We start from the raw sequence: 19088 nt of genomic DNA on the forward strand, positions 1-19088 counted from the left end.
TACCAAATTTGTAATCACCAGTAAGTGATACCAACCTTCTGCCTCTATCCGAAACACAGAAATTAAAATAAAAAAACTCAACAGAAATCATAAACAAAAATGACGTATCAAAAATAAAAATCAAAAATAGATGGCAGTTCATTCGTACTCGTAGGTTAATGCCCCTTTTTTCATTTATTAGCTTAAGAAATTATTTAGGCAATCCGGCGAGGGAAAGTTGCAATAAGCTTGTCTTTATAAGATGCTGGAGTTTGGAAAGGCAGGGGAATGCTGTAAGGGCCATGGACCCGCTTTATAACTCAATTAAATTTAAAATCTTTGTATGATTCTGCTTCTAACAAGCTGCAACACACCTGCCCATCTACAACCCCCTACCAACTTTATAGCAAGAATCCAATTTCAGCGTCTGGTTCCGATTTATGAGGTTTCAGTTCTGGTTCTGGAGCCTTTGGCAGGAAGCTGAGCAAGGTTGTTTGCAACTGCGTTGCAAGAGGCTTGAAATTTTAAGGCTCATTTTTTACAAAAAAAAAATAATAATTGATAAATAATTAAACGTATCTGATAGAGGCAAAGTATTTATGCACTGATAAAAATGAGAGAAATTCAGTAAATAAAATAAATAAATAAACGGATCTTCAATTAAAATAAAAGACTTGGCAACCAAACTAAATTAGAATTAAGTTTACATTACTGCATCATAGCAACAGGATAAAAAAAAGTAAAAGACCCAAACAAGTTCATTCAAAATAAAGAAGAAACTAATGATAAAAAAGTAATCAATAATTATTAAATAGGTATAATTTTTGTTTTTTAAATATAAACCGAAACATCAAAATCAAAGGTCATTTCATAACGGTTCTGTGCCACAACCATTTCGTTGAGCAAAATGGGACTGAAACTATCACCGATTGGTTTAGTTTGTGCGGGTTACGAGAGGTGAGAAGATGGCACAACAATTGGGAACAAATACTTGGTTGGGCAGGTACAAAACAAAGATTTGTAGTCAGCATTATTGAAAACACCAACCCCCTTGACTTGAAGCTCGTTTGAATCTTGACCGCTTCAGTGCCCTGTCCCTCTCTCTCTCTCTCTCTCTCTCTCTCTCTCTCTCTCTCTCTCTCTTTCTGACTCTGTCTCTCTTTCTCAGCTTTTTTTTTCTTTTGAGAAAGGAACTTGGCTTAAGTGTACTTTGGGACTTTCTTTAAAAAATAACAAAATTAAAAACTTTTCCTCATGCTGACCATGGTCTGCGTTAAGCAGGTGCTGGTTTCCTGGAGATTTGCATTTAATAAGTTGAAAAATGCAAGCATAGGCGTCATGGATGTATTTTGTATTTATTCTAAGCTGTTTTTTAAACTCTAATCTGTTTTTGAGTCAATGAAAGTTAAAAAAATTTCTGTTTCAGGTATCCACCTTGGTGATTTGGCTTTAGCAAGAAACAGAAACTGAAGAAGAATAACTCAGTAATATTTTGATTTAAATCAACATTTACGCAAATTAAATTTTTGTTTCCTTTTAATTTTGAATTATTTATTTCTAAAAAAGATCTAAAATAAATGACTCTTTAGTAAATAACTTTAATATGCTCGAAAATGTAATTTGCAAATTTTCTTAGAAGATTGATTGTGAAAACCTGTCTTAGGGGAGAAGCCAAGGGAAAATCAGAAGGTTCAGATTAGCTACCTGTGTAGTGTAGGTTGCTGAAGCCCTTCTAATTGAGCCAGGATGCATAATGAGAAGAAGTTTAGTTACATCCTGCTCCTAGTAGACAGTATCTGTAGCCTAATTGACTAAATAATAGACAGAAAAAAATAAATTGTGTTCACCAGGGGTTGCTAATCTGCGCAGTTACCATCAGTTTTTTTCTAAAACCATGAACAACCAAATGGAACTGGTGGCTCTGTAAAGTCAGATAATATTAAATCGAAATATTCTAGTCTAAATATTAAATATCCTTCCACTGGATCGTTTCCCTTCTTTCTTTTTTGTTTTTTTAATAATAAAATATGTTCAACGTCTTTTGTCTGATTATTTTTATTTGCATAATATTATTTTCAGGATGATAATCAGATTTTACATGCTTATTTGACCTATGGCAGTTGTGTAGTTTGTCAGCCTTTAATGAAATCTGAAATTTCCCATTTTTTTGCTATGGTATAAGCAATACATATAATTGGAATAAATTTTGTAGTTTTGTAGATTTGAAAAAATCCCTGGTTAATAATAAAATTTGATTAAAGAATCATTTTATTAGTAATTATTCATTTAAATTAAATTCTGGGGTGGAAACTCATCATTTATTTTATTTCTTTTTTATTTGGTTATTTTAAATTTAATGGGCGTTCTGTTTTTGATACCGTGCGGAGAGATGAAGAGCCATCTTTTTATTTCAGTGCTCTGAGATGGTGCTATTTATTGTTGAGTGTTTAACCACACACAAGTTAAACTCACTGTGGGTTATTAATTTGATAGTTTTGTGAAAACATTTTTTTATTGAGTAATAAAGAACTTGAACCACCACCGAGAAATCTCCTGTGTCCCAGGATAATCTGTTTAAGTATGATATATAGGCCAGTATTATAAAGTGGCCAAACCTGAATAGTCTCTTCAGGCGTTGTTACAAAAAATTCGTCTGGAAAGTAGCTAGTATATGGCCATAGGTATAACCTTGCTATAGCAGATTAGGTTGTTCTTTGCACATTTGCCCTCTAACGAGTTTTTTGTGTAAAATTGGGTAACTTGGCTTCTTCCAGATGATGGTGGATAAGAAACTGAAGTTTGACCTTTTTTCTCTGTTATCAAACTTTTCTATTACAATTGATGCTATTGAAGAAGAATTTCTTTCATACTAAAAAAATCTGCTATGCTTTTTTGTTTTTTCGTGAAACCAATTTTGGTAGTATTTGTGCGGCAACTTTCCGAATGCGTGACGGACACAGAAGTCCCAAAGGCTCGTGAGTTGTCAGTTAGAAACTTAAAAAAAAAAAAATTAGGTTTTTTGCTGAAAAGATATTTGAAAGTTTTTCATATTTCGGGTTTCTTTGTAATAATCTTTTTTAGTGAGAAAGAAAGAAGCAATATAAATAAAAATAGTTAGATAAATATTTTTCTCAACTTGGTTTGGTGTTATTTTATAAATGATTTACTACGTCAAAATGAGAATGCTTTATTTTTCTTTTGTTCACCCATACCTTCTATATGGTTGCCTTGTGTGGTCAAGCACGTTTTTAATGCACCTTCGTCCGCTTAGAAGTTTACAAAATAATACCCTACGTGTTTTAACTGGAGATAATCATAGTATGTCTGTTAGACATAGATATAATCAAATAAATATATTACCGATGGCTGGATTATTCCGTTTTTATAATGCTCTTTTTATGTTTAAATATACACACGCGTTATTACCTGAGTGTTTTAGGGAAATGTTTACAAGTGGTGTTAATTTTCATAGTTACTCGAATAGAACATCAACACTAGTTCGGCGACCTCAGGTTATTACAAAGCGATCCGTTTTTTCCATAAGACATGTTGGCCCTCGGGTATGGGAACCATTAACGCAGGCAATTTCAACAATTGATGAGCTAAATGAATTTCGTAGTAAATTAAAAGATCAGTGTTTGTCTACATATGAGTTTTAATCCTTGCTGGGCGAATTAACTCTCAAGTGATTGTGACACCTTTTTTTTGGAAGGGCGACAAGAAGGTAGAATAGAATGAATGATTTTTAGTTTTGTGTCTTGGTATCCAATTAGGTCATGAAATTATTAGAAATTAATTTATTTCGTTTATTTTTATTTATTTATTTTCTTATTTTTATTATTTGTCCTTTTTTTGGAGGGGGGGGGTCTAAGGCTGGCTGGTAGTAATTGTGTATGTAGGGTTTTGTAAAGGGTGATGTGTACCCATACAAGTTTAATGAACTTCGGGTTTTGTTGTTAATGTGTTATAATTTTTTGTAATAAAACCTTTTTTTCTCAAAAAAAAGCTTCTTATTCTATTAATGTTTCAAGAGTTGTTCTTAAAGAGTTGTAAAAGTCAAACTTTAGCGTAAAGAGCATGGTATTGAGAAGGGGGCATCCCCTTTCATTTAAGCAATAATTTCTGTTAGCTTTCAGTTTTAACGTTGCTCCAGCAAGATATCCAAAGTTTTTGTCCAAAAGCTAATGTGCACCTTCTTCTACAAACACATCAATTCGCATATTTGGAAGTAGCGTTAAAGTACGTTTTAAGTGGCGCATATAAATAAATTGTAAATTTATCCACTTGACTGTGTCCCAGGTTTTGTTAATGCTAATTAAATAAAAAAAAAACAAGTTTTTTTTAGCTGATAGTAAGGAGTAACATTGAAATTTAAAACGAACAGAAATTATTGCGTATATGAAAGAAACTGTTCCCTCCTCAACACCTCGCTCTTTGCGCTAAAGTTTTTATTGTTTTAAAAAGTAGAGTTGTGACAAAGAGTCAAACTTTTTCGTAAAGAGCGAGGCGTTGAGTAGGGGACAGCCCCTTTCATATACGGAATAATTTCTGTTCGTTATAAGTTTTAATGTCCCTTCTTACTTTCAGTAGAAAATAAACTTGTTTTTTTATTTAATTTCTCAACGTTTTTCAACTAATACAGGTTCAATTTGGCTCAGAGTACATGAAAAATAAAAAAGAAATTTGCATATTAATTTGGCAGACTTATCCTGTATATGAAGACGTGCCCCCTCCCTAATAAAAACTTCTTATCCTAACTAAACGTCCAACGTTTTTCAATAGTCACTCTTATGAGTAGTCCGTGGAAATTTCTTCAAACAAAAAGTGCACCCCCTCCCCTGTCAAATTCCCACCAGAAAGTTCCATCCTCGGTGAGAATCCCCACTTACTGTAAAATTGATTGCGGATGATTCAGCCTGAAAAAGTTTCCTTAGCATTCTTTCATTTGAATAAAAATTTAATCTCTAATTACTTGCTCGATCACTCCAGCAACACCCCCTTCCAGAACTGTGGGAGTTATTTCCCGGAGATCTAAACTCGCGGAAAATAGTCCCCGTATAATGCCCTCAAAGCATCTCCACATGAAAATTTGGCAAAGAGAGTGTTACACAGTTAAAAAGAATTTCGTATAATAATTCTGTCAAATCCCCCCGTGCAACATTTCTCCTGGAAAAGTCACGCCCTAGAAATTTCCCTCCCATGGAAATCCAACCCAAGCACTCCCCCCCCCCCAAAAAAAATTTCTGTATTCTTCCCAATAACAAATACTATAAGTAAATGATGGGGAAATTTCATAACTTACAGGCTTCTCCGCACGTACTATCGGACGCTGTTCATTTTAAATCTAAAGACATAATTATTTGATCGTTTAACAATATTGAACAAAATGGCTCTAAAAAATTTTGATCAGAAAACTTTGGGGGAAAATGGGAGTGGGAGGGGGCCCAGTTACCCTCCAATCTTTTTGTTCACTTATAAAGGACACTACAACTTTTAATTTCCGTTCGAATGCACTCACTCCCGATCTTCTAGGTACATTATTTCGATATAATCACCCCTAGGAAAAAAACACGCATCCGTGATCTGTCTTCTGGCAAAATAGGAAAATTCTACCTTTTTGCAAATAGGAGCTTGAAACTTTTACACTAGGATTTTCTGGTGCAATGGATATGACGGCGTAATTTTAATTAAGATTCCTTGAATTTTAGAGCCCCCCCCCCCTATTTTAAAAATCCGGCAAATATTCCCAGGTTCATAACTTTTGACGGGTAACACTAAACTTGATGAGTAGTATATATTTGAAAACAGCATAATAAGCTGGTTCTTTTGATGCATCGATTGATATTAAAATTCCGTTTTTAGAGCTTCGGTTGCTATTGAGCTGAGTTGCTCCTTGCTTACAGTTCGCTGCCACGAACTTTTTGATTTTGGTATTATTTGGCGTTATGTGCCAGCTATTATTGACAAACAGTTACAAAATATTTGAAACCAACAATATTGCCGAGCTTTTGTCTATATGCTAGGGCTATATAACCTACAGACCTAAATGGTAGGGGGGGGGGGAGTTAGAAAATAGATAGACTGTAAGCTACTCGGATAATCAAGTTAACACGAGTTTTCCGTATTTGGTGAAGTAAAGACTTTGTTTTTTTGTACTTAGTTCAGAATAGGGCATCAAGAAGTCTGTGAATAAATGAGGAATAGAGAACTGTTATTTCCTTTGCCAAGTTACTATATTTGATTCTTTCTCCCTTTTTAAATATAGAATTTTTATTAAATACGTCAGTTACGATTTTGGGAACGATATATTTTAGGATTTTCAAATATTTTCCTGTAGTGTCTTAATAGAAAAATAAACTATAAGTCACAAGCTTATCAAATAATTTCTCCTTAAAATCCAGCACAAAACCCTTCACTTTCATTGGATTTTTGGTTAGCTAAATTCGGTAGATTATCCAACCAATTATCGTAATCCGAACGAAAAAATCGATTGATACTCCAACAGCTTATCCAGGATAAAAAAAGAACACGGAGTATTCAGACAGTGTCCGAAAAAATGCTCATAGAGTGTATATATTTCCCCCCGTCAATTTTTATTTCGCACCACCCATGGCCTGGTGAAATAAATTTTGCTTGAAGGAGAGGGAGTAAGAGGTAAATTTTTAGTATTTTCTTTCAATCTGACGCCATTTTTAGGGATTTCAGACTATTTTTTTTGCTACTTTTGTCTTTTGCTCGATTGCAACTACCGCTGCAACCACGATAAAGAATACGCTTGACCTGAAACTAGACATTAATACTGAATCAAGTATTAGAAAACTGCAATTATAACGAGAGAGTACATAGTAGAGATCTTAAGCAAATTTTTATTCAGATTTGCAGGAACTGTACTTTCAGTAACAAAATGGTATAGTTACAATGTAACAAAGATAATAATTATAATACAACAGAAGGAAACAAAATTTGGCCCTCTCCAGAATGAAGTTACTCGAGAATAAGGATTACTACTTCTACTACTACTAACAACTCACCGCCGCACCAAGCCGTCTGAGGCCAACACAGCTACGCAAGATCCTCCTCCACCCTAATCTATTCAAAGCCTCCCTTTTTACACCCGCCCACGAAGTTCCCATTTCCTTTAAATCTTTCTTTATGACGTCCTCCCAACCCAGACGGGGATGACCTGCCTGCTTTCCGTTTAGCCCTAGATGGTTGCCCGAAAAGAACAATCTTCGGCAATCTGTCCTCCTTCATCCAAACAACGTGCCCTAACTACCTCAACCTTTCTTTCATTATAGACCTAGATAGCGGTATTGAACCACATTTTTCGTATAGTCTATTGTTTGAAATACAGTCAGTCAGTCGGGTACCCAGAACAATCCTTAAGCAATTTCTCTGGAAAATATCTAGCAAATCATCATCCGCTTTTCGGAGCGTCCATGCTTCAGAGCCATATTTGACCACTGTCATCACTGTAGCTTCTAATATTCTAATCTTGGTTTGCAGACTTATCTTCCTATTCTTCCAGACTTTTTTTAGCTGTGAAAAAACACCCTGAGCCTTGGCTATTCTATTTCTAACATCTTCACTGCTCCCACCATCTTTACTAATAATACTACCAAGGTAAGTGAAGCTGCCCACCTGATCAATCTTTACATTAGCCAACGTCACCCTTCCATCTTCACTTATTCCTAGCCTTAGTGACTTAGTCTTCCTAACATTAATTTTCAAACCAATTCTAGCACCCTGAAATCGCAAAACCTCTAAAACTTCATTCATTTTGCTCACACTTTCATCTAGGATTCTTAAATCATCAGTATAATCCAAGTCCAGGTGATTTTTCCTCCCCATTTTATTCCGTGGTCTCCAATTGCCTTTCCTGTGCTCCTTAAAACAAAGTCCATCAAAATAATCCATATAAAAGGGGAAAGAACACAGCCCTGCTTAACTCCTGATTTAATACAAAACCAGCTGCTAAAATCATTTCCAACCTTAACCGCAGCAGTGTTATTCTCGTACATAGAACAAATCACTTTAATTTATTTGTCTGGTTTTATACAAGTATAAAACCTTTACTAAAGCTCTTCTCTCAACAGAATCGAACGCTTGCTCGTAATCTATAAAACTGAGGACCAAAGGTGTTTGAAAACTCAGGCACTGCTCAATTATTAACCAAAGAGTGAAAATTTGGTCGACACATCCTCTACTTTTTCTAAAACCGCACTGTTCTTCTCTTAAAACTTTGTCTACGGCATCTCTCAGTCTAAAAAGTATCATATTACTAAGTAATTTATTACATACAGAGACCAGACTAATGCATCGATAATTACCACACTCACTTTTATCACCTTTCTTATAAAGTGGCTTAATTAAGGTTTTCCTAAAACCGTTAAGTACTTCCCCTTTTTCAAAAATCATATTCATAATCTTCAATAACTTATTTCTGACCACAGCGGCACCACATTTAAGAAATTCATTTACCACCCTATCAGTACCTGGAAACTTATTATTTTTTAACCATTTTAATACTGCTGCTAATTCCTCCCGACAAAACAAATCTTCCTTCACATCCAAAGGATCACAAACTTTTTCATTTTTCTCTATATTTTTTCCCGCAATTCTATCTTGGTTAAGCAAATTCTCAAAATGTTCAGCCCATCTCTCTATAGTTTTGTCCTTATCGCTAATTGCGACCCCATTCCTATCTTTAGCTGGGACAAGTCCGGATTGACCACTCCCCCTTAATTTGTTAACGTGCCAGTAAAATATTTTACTATTATGACGTCTAGCTACATCATCCAGATCCTCGGCAATTTTATCCATGGCCTCAACTTCACACCACCTTAGTTCATATTTTAATGCTTTCTCCACTTTCTTTACATTTCTTTTGTTTTCATACGATCTATCACTCCGATAATTCTTGTACAAGTCCTTTCTTCTTTCTATTAAACATAAAGCTTTTTCACTAATATTCTTAGCTGCAGTTCTAGGTTTCTTCCCTAATACACCTTCAGCAACTTCACAAAGTATTTTTCTAAAATTATTCCCACCATCTTTCTCATTATCAAATTTTAAATTCTCAAGGTTAGTATTCAACTGTTCCAGGAAATTTTCTCTTAAATTCTTATCCTGGAGTCTACCAACATCATAACTTCCCGGGAGGTAGTTACCCTTCCGATATTTCAGCTTTAAATTAACCCTTGACAATACTAGATGGTGATCTTTACTTTTAACATCAATAACAGCACTCCTATATACCCTAGTATCTTATATTGATCCTGCTAGTCTTCGGTTTACTTACAAATCACATTTACTGTTCTGCTTATTGTTATGTTTCCTTTCATTGTATCTTTCACACGTTTCTCAAAAGTAACAACTATGTCATCATCTGCATATGACTTATAAATAATATGTATTCTGGCTGTCGATTACGGAATGGGGAATATCAGTGTCTCGAACGTCCACCACCTCGCTAACCCTACATCAGCCCATTCGGTTAACTCTCAACAACCACCCCCAATCATGTTTTCAGTCCTGAATTTTCGAACGAATAAGACCCTCCTTCAAAAGTGTTTTGAACGAAAAGGTACTGTGCAATTCAGAAATGATGTCTGAAAGTATGAACATTTAGCAAGCGAGAGTTACGAAAACACACGTGTATATAGTAGTGTATGTAATAGTTTCTCAAACAATACCAATGTTAGTCAGCAGAGTATAAATACAGTGAATGTGAACAGTCTGTCTAGTGAGAAAAGCATGGACAATTCTTTCTTCAGTGCTGATTCACATTCTAATTCTAGCCGGACTAGTACAGACACTGCCACCTATCGGTCATGCGATATTGCCAACGCTGTGCCATCAGTGGATTATAAGTTATGTACAGCAATGTGGATTGTGTAATTAACAAGATTGATGAAACTAAGGCAGTGATGGTCCTAAAACCTGAAGTGGATGTATTTTCCCTCACTGAAGAAAAGCCCAAGCGGACATCAACTCCTCTGACAGAGACGCAAATACAGGTACCCGGTTGCAAACTTTTCACAAATGTTGCAAAACAGAAAGGTAGAGGCGTTTCCATTTATGCAAGAACATCCCTTCAGGTACCTTTGATATAAGTAGTGAGTATGAACCCTGGATAGAACATGTATGGGTAACAATTAAGTTGCATAATAACCAACTTGTAATAGGATGTCTGTATAGGAGCCATAGAGCCCCCTGCCACGTGAGATCAATAAAAGCACTAACCAGCTCTGTTGATCAGGTTGATCAACAGATCACGTAATCATACTGTAACGTAATCATACAGATCACGTATTTACGATCATGATCGTAAACAGATCACGTAATCATAGTAAGTAATCATACTTACTAATGAAAACGTAATCATAACAGGAGACTTTAATCTGCCCCAGGTGCAATGGACAGAGGGTTATGCTTTAGAAGAAGCTGGTTATATTAACCCATTTCTTGCTTGCTTACAAGATCACTCATTGTACCAGGTAAACCTTGCCCTTGTATTAGTAAGAGACCCAGAAACGATTGTTAATATCAAGCCTGAACCGCCATTTGGTGCAAGTGATCATATTGCAATTGCTTGCCAGCTTAGGTTGTTTCCTAAGAAAAATAAGTATGTAAAACATGTGTATATAAATTACAACCAAATTAGGCGAGAATTAGACGAGGTTAGTATTCTATTATTAATACCTTCCCAGCCTAAACAAGACTTAGCAGCTTCCTTATTCATCATGATCCCTAATCCCTGTCTATGTACCCCATCCTTCATGCCTGAGTAAACAAATTATTTATCACCTAATGTCATGCTTCCTACCCCTGGGATATGAGTTTCTGAAACTTCTAATAAATCCAGTTCGAATCGTCTGAATTGATCAGTCAAAATGTCGATACGATAGTCATTTTTTAATGTCGTAACATTCCAAGTTCCAATTTTCATGTTCTTTAAATCATTGAAATTTTTTTTCGCCTCAGGAAAAGCAAGGATCCCGGATACCAGTGCAGGACGGGGATCACATATCTTCTCAAGTCTACACCGAAGTGCTTAAGCCGGCTTAGAACCGGACAGCAAGAAGTCCCTGGGACCTCCAAGAATGGAGGCTTTGTGCAATCCTGGGCTCATCTTGGTCACAACATGGTTTTCAGCGCTTGGCGATGCTCTTCTATCAACAAGAGTTGAGATCCTGCAAAGACAATCTCAAGCCGATTACCTTCGACTGATTATACATTTATACCTACAAATATTATGCTTCTACGGGGAGACAGCCCATAGTAGATAAATTAGCTAGGATGAGGTTTTTCAGCCCAAAGATGCCCATCAAAACATACCAATCCCAGAAGAATTGTCGATTAGTCAGAATCCCATGCGAATGCTGCGTCATTCACTTGGCTATAATTTACTCTAGGGACGCCACTCCTCAAGTGGGAATAGAGTTGACCGCAAGGTCCCTAGTCTTGCAGGTACCCCGAAAAGGTCGAGGTAGCCCTTTGCAGAGGCCTTTGTCCATAGACCTGGATTTTACGCCCTGCCGCAGTTGTCATCCTATAGGGGATCCTCCCGCGATGGCGTTCTGCGTCCCCATGTAATTTAACCCATTGCTGGGAGAAGGTTTGCAACTCATGGAACTTGTGGATAAACCAGTGGGCCCTTTTGAGTGTACATTTGAGGGGCCTTCTTCCTCCTCCGCCTGTATTTATGACCCCGGGCAAGGGTGCCCCAGATTCTATTATGGACCCCCAGGGACAAGGTCCCCCTTGGTTCATGCCTCCTATGGAGGTACCCTACATATCTGTAGAGCGTTCCCCTATCGCCACCTGGGGACATGCTGAATGGCCTGGGGGAGGCCAGATAAACGGATCACTTTTGTTTTGCAAAGGCAATAACTCAGTGACATATTTAACCTACTACTTATAAATATAAATAACTCACTGACTAGGCCTATATATGTTATATACAGAAATATATAACTCAGTGACACATTTAACCTACTACTTATAAATATGTGTAACTCACAGACTAGGCCTATATATTTTATATACAGAAATATATAACTGAGTGACATATTTAGCCTACTACTTATAAATATGTGTAACTGACTGACTAGGCCTATATATGTTATATACAGAAATATATAACTCAGTGACATATTTAGCCTACTACTTATAAATATGTGTAACTCACTGACTAGGCCTATCTAAGTTATATACAGAAATACTGCTAAGCAATAATTTTTGTTACTTCTAAGTTAAACTTTGTACTTTACTTCCATCAGGAAAAAATTATTTGTGAAAAATTAATTCTTTAAAAGAGTTCCATTCGATCATGAACAAGTCCAGTCAAGCAAGCATTATTGCAAGCTTTAATTACATGCGTAGCAAAAGACATTTATTATTGTCAGTTCCGCTAAGAACACTCAAAAGTTACTGCAAGTTCTTGCCAAGGCCAAGATAATAAACAGCACAGATAATGAGGTCAAATCTTTTATCATAACAGAAGTTTTAAAACACAATTAAGTAGAACAAAAATCGTACATAATAAAATGGTAGCTCGAACTTGTGAATATCTGACGATATTTTTGGTTGTGAGGCTTCTTTGTTAACCAAAAATTGCAAATTGTCACCATAATAAATATGCACCTGAAATTAGTTGTTTTTTCCTATTGGCAATAGAAATCAAACTTGCTTGTGTTGTCAACCCACAAAAGCAAGTGGAGACCTAATTTCGCATATGAAGTCTTGAACTGTTCATTCTCACGATACAATGGGTAGTGCGGACTTCTATGTACCTAGAGGTATTTCTTCCCGTTCATGTTTTTCTGTATTTTATAGAGGTACGCGGAAATAGAATAGTTTAAATAGTGATATTAAAATTACTGGAAACCCAAATATATTTATAAAAACCATTAAGAAACTGCATTTTGCTGAATATGAGTTTTGAATGATTGATTGATATACTTGTTGTATGTTTTGTTGATATGATGTTCCCGGAGGAAGTACAATATATGATATTATTTTGCATTTATTTTTTAGCATGGTGGTATTAGTGGTGTCGGTGGCCAAGTGTTCTTTTTGTTTTAAGGATTTTGTTTTCTCTACTTCCCCCACGGACAAGTTTCGCTTGTTAAGGGAAGTAGCAATAAGTTTTGTTGATGTTTTTATTTCAATAAATCCTTCTCTTCTCATAAAAATGGTAAGATCATTTCAGTCGCACTGACTTTTCAAAGAACCGCAGTCCTTTTCAATTTCCACTCAATTCGTTTGTCCGCGAGTCTCCACTCCAACACTCTATAGTTCCTAGTCATACAATAAATTCGCATTTGCTTCAAACTTCAAATTTGCTGTTGACAAGGCAACAAGCTTCGAACTTCTACCAGTTTCCATTCAAGAATTAGTCAGGTTGTCAATTTCAAGGCTAATATCGTGGAATGTTCCGGAATGAAAACATGATAAGAACCTATATTTGACCTCCCCTTAATTTGGTATTTACAGGTTTTTAAGTCACTTATTACAACAATGAGGCTAAAAATGCAAAACGAGCATCGCAAAACCCACTATCTAGATGATGACTACAGGCAGCACGACTGACAAAACCCATACCCCTTGCACTGACCTATACTCCACGATTTTGCGGGTTTTTCTTCTTCTTTAATCTACAAAGCTAACTATGATTCCAGCAATGAGTAGTTCTTCAGTGGAACGAACGATTCAACTTATCGTTTTATCGTATAGGTAACGGTACAAAATACCATTACAGCTGTAAACAACTGAAATAGATACTCGATCATTTTCCAGTTTTTTCACCCGTGCGTTAATTTTGAATATATTTAACCCGAAAAAATGCAGAATCAGAACCACAAACAACTTCCGATGTTTTTTTTATCATTTCCAAATAACCCCAATATACAAAAACCTTAGAGGCAAAAATGACAAATATCTAATTTTGAAATTCATGAGGCGAAATACTCCTTTTAAACTTTTCACTGCAAAGTTCTTCAGTTTACGACTTAAAGAAAGAAGTTGAGACTTAAAATAAGATAAAATATGCAAAAATAATACCATGAAATTGGACACACCAGGATGAGTCCTCCACGACTGGCACGAAATATATCACGTATGGCACGAAGAGGAAAAGCATGGCGGAAATTGTGTCACCCATGGCAAAACAAGTGGTGAGCCAGGATGTACACCAGTTGGCGAAGACGAGACACTTTATTAGCAAATATGACCCGAGGATGCATCTTTCTTATTCCCAAAATCATTCTCGAAAGGTGAAAAAATGAGCCCTTTTGGTTTCATGAAGCGCCCTCTGCAGCCCCAAACCCCTTTATATTTAATCCCACTGTGTGATTTCAGCAGAGGACGGATACTACTAAATTAGCCGAAATTAGTACACCGAAATTAGCCATTTAAATGATAAAACAAACAGTCATTCAAACTTCATTGGAATGCGAGTCATTTCAGAAACAATAATATACAAGGTGCAAAATTCCCATAAAATTAGCACAAGGGATTCACAGTCGCTTAATCTGTTAATATTTACATCATGTTGTGCTAAAGACGGCATAAATCTTTCAGTCATTTATTAAAGTTAGAACATGTAAATAATAAGCGGCCATTTTCAATCTATGTCAACTTAACTGGAATTGGTCCAGTGGGTTATGAGCAATCCACCACATACGTATGCAACTTGATGCTCCCTCCAAGACGACGTCTTTTTCTGAACCAGCGTACATAATGTGCATTGTTTACATTGAAATTGCGTATATACGCAATGGTTCCTAACCTATCCACGTCTAAGGTATAGGCTACATATATCAATGGTGATCGCAAGGCTCCAGTTATTTTTCTGAGTGATAATCGTTCCGAATCCTACTTAATTGTTGCTATTAAGTACTTTCATAGTCACCTTCTTAAGTGCTTTGTAGGAGGCAAAGAAGCTTGTGAAAAGGAAGGGCTATGTGTACCTTAGTCAGGGGCATAGCATCTGAAGACTACTCTTCAGAGTAGGGGCATAGCATCATGTTGCATCAAACATGCCTTTAGTCACATTAATCGAAAGAAAGTCTAACCGGCTTTCTAGCCTAGGCTACCCTTCAAGTAACAATCCGAAATTGCTTTCACCGGCACCATATCTGGCACTAATATTTTCTGGGTTCTTTTATTTGTCAATAAATTTACAACAAACATCGATTACAAAATAATCTCCCCCGTAAGGCTCCATGGCCAAGAAGGAAGAGGGGAGAAAAAATTAACCAAAACACCAACTCAAATAAAACCCGACCCAATCCAGAGACATCAACTCCAAGGAAAACTGGAGATCTTAATTATTCATTAGAAATTCTCTGACATAATTTTTGAAGATAATAAATGAGTGGCAGCTTCGTGCAGACTCTGAGAGCGTCATTAACAATCATTAACTTTATCCTAATACAAAAACAACATCCTTGACAAGGAGCGAGCTGATTGGGCATTGAACGCTGCCAGTTTAATCACAGAATACACAAAGGCATAAGATTATTGGTCAGATGAGCTGGTGCTAGTGGTGAAAAAATGGGACATAAATGAGGAGTAAGACAAAGCGTCTCTCCCAGAAAAACTATTGGAAAAAACTTAATTCATCCAGGTTTATAACGCCCTCTTCCAAAAATAGGACCTGTTGGGATTAGAAACCTTGAACCTACATTTTGGACTCTTCTTCAAAACGGGAGTTTCGACAAACAACTCCAGATATTCATTAAAACGTCACATTACAACCAAAAATTATTCCCATTGTTCAAAAATACGCGTTTTATCAGATAAAATGTTAAATCTCATACGAATAAGAAAGCGCCCACTTTAGTAGTGAACGATCAAATTACTGGAATGGATAGGTTTCCCATATGAGACATAGGTTTTACGCAGATAACAAGAAAAATTAGCATCGTGGGAGAATTTGTTTACTCAGGCAGGAAGGATGGGCTACATAGACAGGGAGTAGGGCTCATGATGAATAAGGAAGCTGCTAAGTCTTGTTTAGGCTAGGAAGGTATTAATAATAGAATACTAATTGTTCATCTTATAACTAGAAATTTCAAGGTATCAGTTATAGTAGTATACGCCCCTGTAGAACCGACTGATGGAGATACTAGTGACTCAGATGAATTTTATTTAGAGTTACAGGAGCAAATAGACAAGGTCCCAGGTAGAAATATGATGTTATTGCTGGGACCAGGTTGGTAGAAATAAGGATAGATGGTATCCCAGCTTAGGTAAATTTGGTGTAGGAAAAGGAAACAGTAATGGATACAGACTTTTGCAATTTTGTAAGTATAACAATCTAGTTATAACCAATACGGTGTTTGGTCATAAAATGGCTCATAAGCTAACATGGTATTCACGTAATGGTAAGACAGCAAACCTTATTGATTATGTTATAGTAAACCGAAGACTAGCAGGATCAATACAAGATACTAGGGTATATAGGAGTGCTGTTACTGATGTTAAAAGTAAAGATCACCATCTAAGTTATGATGTTATGATGTTAGTAGACTCCAGGATGAGAATTTGAGAGAAACTTTCCAGGAACAGTTGAATACTAGGGTATATAGGAGTGCTGTTACTGATGTTAAAAGTAAAGATCACCATCTAAGTTATGAAAGTTATAATGTTGGTATACTCCAGGATGAAAATTTGAGAGACACGTTCCAGGAACAGTGGAATACCAAATTTGAGAGTTTAAAATTTGACAATATTGAAAAAGACTGGAATAACTCTGGAAAAATAGTTTGTGATGTTCCTAAAGGTGTACTAGGGAAATAATCTAGAACTGCAGCTAGTAATATTAGTGAAAAAGCTTTATGTTTAATAGAAAGGAGAAAGGGCTTGTACAAGAATTATCTGAGTGATAGATCACATGAAAACAAAAGAAATGTAAAGAAAGTGGAGAAAGCATTGAAATATGAACTAAGGAGGTGTGAAGTGGAGGCCATGGATAAAATTACTGAGGATTTAGAAGATGCAGCTAGACGGCATAATAGTAAAATATTGTACTGGCATGTTAACAAATTGAGAGGTAGTAGTCAATCCGGACTTGTCCCAGTTAAAGATAGGAATGGGGTGGCAATTAGCGATAAGGCAAAGCTAAAGCGAGATGGGCCGAACATTTTGAGAATTTGCTTAACCGAGATAGAGTTGCAGGAAAAAATATAGAGGAAAATGAAAAAAGTTTGTGATATCTTGGATGTGAATGAAGATTTGTTTTGTGAGGAGGAATTAGAAACAGTACTAAAAGGATTAAAGAATAAAAAGGCTCCAGGTGCTGATAGGGTAGTAAATGAGTTTTTTAAATATGGTGGCTCTGAGGTTACATATAAGTTATTGAAGATTATGAATATGATTTTTGAAAAAGGGGAAGTACCTAACGATTTTAGGAAAACCTTAATTAAGCCACTTTATAAGAAAGGTGATAAAAGTGAGTGTGGTAATTATCGAGGCATTAGTCTGGTCTCTGTAGGTAGCAAATTGCTTAGTAATATCATACTTTTTAGACTGAGAGATGCCGTAGACAAAGTTTTAAGAGAAGAGCAGTGCGGTTTTAGAAAAGGTAGATGACATGTTGACCAAATTTTCACTCTTAGGTTAATAATTGAGAAGTGCCTAAGTTTTCAAACACCTTTGGTCCTCAGTTTTATAGATTATGAGCAAGCGTTCAATTCTGTTGATAGAGGAACTTTAGTAAAGGTTTTATCCTTGTATGGTATTCCAGACAAATACATCAAAGTGATTAGTGCTATGTACGAGAATAACACTGCTGCGGTTAAGGTAGGAAATGAGGTTAGCAGCTGGTTTTGTATTAAATCAGGAGTTAAGTAGGGTTGTGTTCTATCCCCCTTTATATGGATTATTTTGATGGACTTTGTTTTAAGGAGCACAGGAAAGGCAATGGGAGACCACGGAATCAAATGGGGAGGAAAAAGTCTCCTGGACTTGGATTATGCTGATGATTTAGGCATCCTAGATGAAAGTGTGAGCAAAATGAATGAAGTTTTAGAGGTTTTGCGAGTTCAGGGTGCTAGTATTGGTTTGAAAATTAATGTTAGGAAGACTAAGTCACTAAGGCTAGGAATAAGTGACGATGAAAAGGTGATGTTGGGCAGTTTCGCTTATATTGGTAGTATTATTAGTAAAGATGGTGGGAGCAGTGAAGATGTTAAAAATAGAATAGCCAAGGCTCAGGGTGTTTTTTCACATTTAAAAAAAGTCTGGAAGAATAGGAAGATAAGTCTGCAAACCAAGATTAGAATTTTAGAAGCTACAGTGATGACAGTGGTCAAATATGGCTCTGAAGCATGGATGCTCCAAAAAGCAGATGAAGATTTGCTAGATGTTTTCCAGGGAAATTGCTTAAGGATTGTTCTGGGTACCCGGCTGACTGACCGTATTTCAAACAATAGGCTATACGAAAAATGTGGTTCAATACCGCTTTCTAGGTCTATAATGAAAGAAAGGTTGAGGTGGTTAGGGCATGTTGTGCGGATGAAGGATGACAGATTGCCGAAGATTGTTCTTTTCGGCCAACCATATAGGGCTAAACGGAAAGCAGGTCGTCCCCGTCTGGGGTGGGAGGACGTCATAAAGAAAGATTTAAAGGAAATGGGAACTTCGTGGGCGGGTGTAAGAGGGAGGCTTTAAATAGATTGGGGTGGAGGAGAAGCGTGCGTAGCTGTGTTTGCCTCAGGCGGCTTGGTGCTGCGATGAGTTGTTAGTAGTAGTAGTAGTAGACGAGGTTTAGACGAGGTTTACCCCCCTCCCCCTGACGAGGTATACCCCTCCCTCCCCCCGCCCGGGAATTCAGTTTATGAGCGTCCATGGTTAGCGGTCTAGAAAATTTGTATTAAGCCTGTCTTTTTGAGATTCTGGAGTTTGGAAAGGCAGGTGAATGCTGTAAGGGCAATTTAGAATTACAGTTTTGCTATATGATTAAACGGAGTATCCTCGGGATAATACATAAGTGGGGATAATAAGGGCCACTAGCCCATGTGTTCTAATATTGGGAACACAGCTGGCGAGAACCCACGAAAAACACCCCTGCACTCCAATGACAACAAACTACTTACCCC

This window comes from Artemia sp. Qi Xiang Cuo, chromosome 15, assembly GCF_049724085.1.
Source record: "Artemia sp. Qi Xiang Cuo chromosome 15, ASM4972408v1, whole genome shotgun sequence".
Taxonomy (NCBI): domain Eukaryota; kingdom Metazoa; phylum Arthropoda; class Branchiopoda; order Anostraca; family Artemiidae; genus Artemia; species Artemia sp. Qi Xiang Cuo.